General features: G+C 40.0%; 1 protein-coding gene across 4 annotated transcripts in view; it reads left to right on the top strand.

Annotated features, from left to right (window-relative positions):
- Positions 1 to 3686: 3686 nt before the first annotated feature.
- LOC147439393 (uncharacterized) overlaps positions 3687 to 3852 on the top strand; it is a 151630-nt gene continuing 151464 nt past the window's right edge. For 3 of the 4 annotated variants that reach the window (XM_086485245.1, XM_086485244.1, XM_086485243.1), the window contains exon 1: positions 3687 to 3852. This exon is cut by the window's right edge and continues 231 nt beyond it. The gene's annotated coding sequence lies outside the window, so the exon portion shown is untranslated. The other variant, XM_086485246.1, reaches the window with a different exon arrangement.

Here is a 3852-nt window from a genome sequence, read left to right as displayed (position 1 = left end):
TTTTTTCAGACACCCTTACATGAGACATATTCCACACGTGGAGAATATGAGTCTCTGTGACTGACACTAGCGCCCACTATTTCTAGTATGTGTCACGACAAAGTCCGTAGGTGCTTGGTCAAATCCGTTTTATAGACCGTTTTCAACACGACGTATTAGGAACAATTTCAGTGGCCAACAATTGTCGGATACGCAGAATGACTTGTTAAGGTACAAGTGCTGCTAAACAACATTAACGGATGGTTGTTTATGCATATAGCAAGGCTATGAGTTTTTAATGAAAAGGTTTCATTGTTTGTACCTAGATGTGATCACTGTTTCACCTTCTATTATGGTTCAAATGTTTCAGCAAGGCTTGCAAATGATTGCAACACAAAATATTTAATTTCTTTTCAAACCTATTTACATTCCTCTTTAATGTGTGCTAGGAGCATCACATTTGCCATCAATATTGGCAAGGATGATAATGGATGTACAAGTTTGGATCTGTTTTTTGCTAAATGCATGCACACTAGGTGTTATGGGCCCTAGTATTTAACAAAGGCTGATTTGGAGCGGCATGCAATATCATCACATTAGTGCTATGAAGCATTTTGCATTCTATGTGCAATATCTCTATGAGATTATGTTTGGATCTACCAATCACCAATCGAGGTCATGGCTCGGTTTGGGTGCTTGTGGATCTTTCAAGTTAACCAAGATGTTTATGCATGTCATTGTTGATTCCTCAGCAATATTGTACGACATTGTGATCCCCGTTTACCAGTCATTTTGGAAGACTATCTATAAACCATTGGAAAACACACCTCAGTACTGTCAGTTATCCAAAGAGGATAGGCAGATTACAAGTGTAAGCCCGTGCTAAAGGATATGCAAAGCGCGTACGTTAGCACCAAGCAATCCAATCAGCAAGAATGTATTGCTCTAGTTGGAGTTTTTCTTACAATAAGTAAAGCATGTTTGTGACTCAGTTTAGTCCCTTCATGCTTAAGTCAGGTTCTCAACCTTGAACACTAGTGATGGTGGGGTTGTCTACTACTGATGAAAATTGAGAACAAGTCAATGAATTATATTTTGCTGATAAGATATGTCAGCCAATTACTTTTGTGAAAAGTGAAAAGAGGTACTCTTTTGGGTACATCTTTGTTGTGATAACTCGTTTAGCATGCTCGTATGCATTCTAAATGGAGTCTACACACTACGTTGGATAGGAGCTGGTAACACATGATGGTTGCAAATGGACAACAATGTGGAAAATTAAGATGTTAATCTTGGTTTCATTGAACCTCCTTCTAAACCGTGTAACGGTTAAGAAAACAGCTGGATCCATGAAGGATGCCACTGTGGAAAACATTAGTGTATCACCACTCTTGTTTTTGAGGATGAAAACGCTTCTCCAAGGGGGGAGTAATGTCATGCCAAGGGTAGGACCGGGCAAGGCCAAGGGCCAGGACGGACATGCAGTCAAGGGGGTCCCTATGATTAGCAGGCCAAGGGCCTATATAGGGCATGGCTCGGTGGTGATGAGCATGCTCCAGTCCCCTCTATCTTACATACGCAAATGCATGGTGATAGCTATAATCAATGTGGTGTCACGTTCAATGAGTTCTCCTACAAGATATGTCAGTGGTCACTTGCACAAGTTTGGGAGCTTTTTCATTGCTTGCATATAGATCCAATTGGTGGGTGCCATTACTGCTATGGAGCTTGCAGTATTATTGGCCCAGAGATGTGGACATTGTGCATATACTTGTCATTGGCACATACAATGAAGATGTTGTGGGGGATGGTGATGGTGGACTCCTAGGCATCCTATCTTTTCACAAAAATCGCCACATCAGGTTTCTTTCCTGTGCAACATAGATCTTATGTGTGAGCATATATATTATGGCGATGAGATAGAGGCCGTTGACAATGGCTAGCTTGAAAGCCATCTTGTTGGTTGAAGAGGACGATGACCTTGAAGTGTGTAACACTCTCAACTCGGGAGTCACTAGACAAGTGGCGGTCTAGTTGAATTCATTCTAAGAAAATTGTCTCATGCCAAAAATGCTGATTTTGTGAGCAAATGAGGAAGGATAAAAGCATCACTAGAATCCAATGCTACTCCACGTCTGATTGGTACAACATTTGCCTTATCTACCTTGAATCATTCCCTTCTCTAATTTGCCAACACTCTTTGCTTGTGTTAAATGAAAGACAAGTATCTCATTGACTTGTTTATTATTGCATCAGTAGGTCATGTGCTCCAAGGCAACGGAATTAAATGAATGTAAGTGCTTACTTTTTGTGTGGAAGGAACATCAAAGGCAATGGAGCTTAATTAATTGGTTGTAAGTGCTTGATTTCTTTGTGGAAGGAGCACTTTCCCGATGATTGTGTCATAAGGTGAAAATGGTATCATTAATAGATAAGGAGTAGGTTGGTATCAAAATCACTCACATGTGGCCACCTTGTGGAATTAGGCACCTCTCAAAAATATCGATGCGCCAGAATATTCTATTTTAGATTGTGCATCCTCTTCTTTGTGAGTACGATTTATCTCTATTATTTTCTCAAAGACTCTATGAAAAGGACCAAGGGTATGATCTTATTTTGTAGCTCTACTATTGTGAAACTTGAGTTTCTATTCTTGGCCCACAATTGGCTCCAAACACAGATGGCTTTGACCCAACTTGTGTTCCATTCTTTGTTTGAGATCCAATACATGGTAAAGAGGGTGAGAATTGCAACTATATTTAGTGGTTTTCCTTACAACTTAGTACATGATGGTCAAGAATTGTCTATTGAAGTTTGTATGCGATCGAAAAGAATCTTTGAAAAATGTCTACTATAGAGTATTACATGCAATATTAGAATATATTCTTCAAGATCACAAAATCATTAAAGCCAAAAAGACATAATAATGGAAACTATCATTGTTAATACATTTAACATTCTCACATTAATCACTTTAAACACTCTATGTTACAAACTTTTAGGCAAGTTTACTATAGTAATTAGCTAATTTACAAGTTCCAAATCAGGAAACACTAATGCATAATGAAAAAGAAAATTTTACAAGTCAACCTCTTTAGATCGATCTAGACAACAAAAATTTTCATGCCGCTTTCTTAGGAATCAAATGACACCTTTTGGCTAGACCATTGCTTCATGTACTTGTTGCTCCTATTTTCTTGAACTCCTCTCTCTTTCTCTTCCCAGCACATAATATATTACATGCGTGCTCATTAAACATATCCCCCCCCCCCCCAAAAAAAAAAACTATCTTACCGTATGCGTTGAGGGTGGACCCCCCACAACACTATATGGCATGTGCATGCTCAAATGGGATTAAGGGTGGAAGTGAAAATCATGTGGCGCGTGCATTGTAGGTGTGCGATCGGGGGGTCCAATTTTACAAGATTGTGCGGTCCAAATTTACAAAATTATCCCAAATTTACAAATCGATCCGCATTTACATTTAATGCATTGACATGCCTCACACTCCAATGAACGCATGCAGAGGTGGTGGTTAGAGCACACACGTTGTAGAGGGTAGGTCGTGTGTTCGAGGTTCAAAGTGCAAGACAACCCAAATTTACCTACCAGTCTAAATTACTTTTTCGCCTTGAATTTTCTCGACGACCCGAATTTACAAAAATGCATCCGATGGCCGGAATGACCGTCGTCCAGATAGTGCAGAGGTTGGCCCTCTCTGCTTAAATTTTGGGCAACACGATATTTAAACTAGAATACCTGCCCGTTTTGCCTCTGCCCCCCGAGTTCTCTCTCTCTCTCTCTCTCTCTCTCTCTCTCTCTCTCTCTCTCTCTCTCTGTGTCACACACACACACACACACACACATACACAC

This window comes from Adiantum capillus-veneris, chromosome 16 (genome assembly GCF_014529385.1).
Source record: "Adiantum capillus-veneris isolate H3 chromosome 16, ASM1452938v2, whole genome shotgun sequence".
Taxonomy (NCBI): Eukaryota; Viridiplantae; Streptophyta; class Polypodiopsida; order Polypodiales; family Pteridaceae; genus Adiantum; species Adiantum capillus-veneris.
Note: the sequence above shows the minus strand (reverse complement) of the source record. Positions and strands in the feature narration are given on the sequence as shown.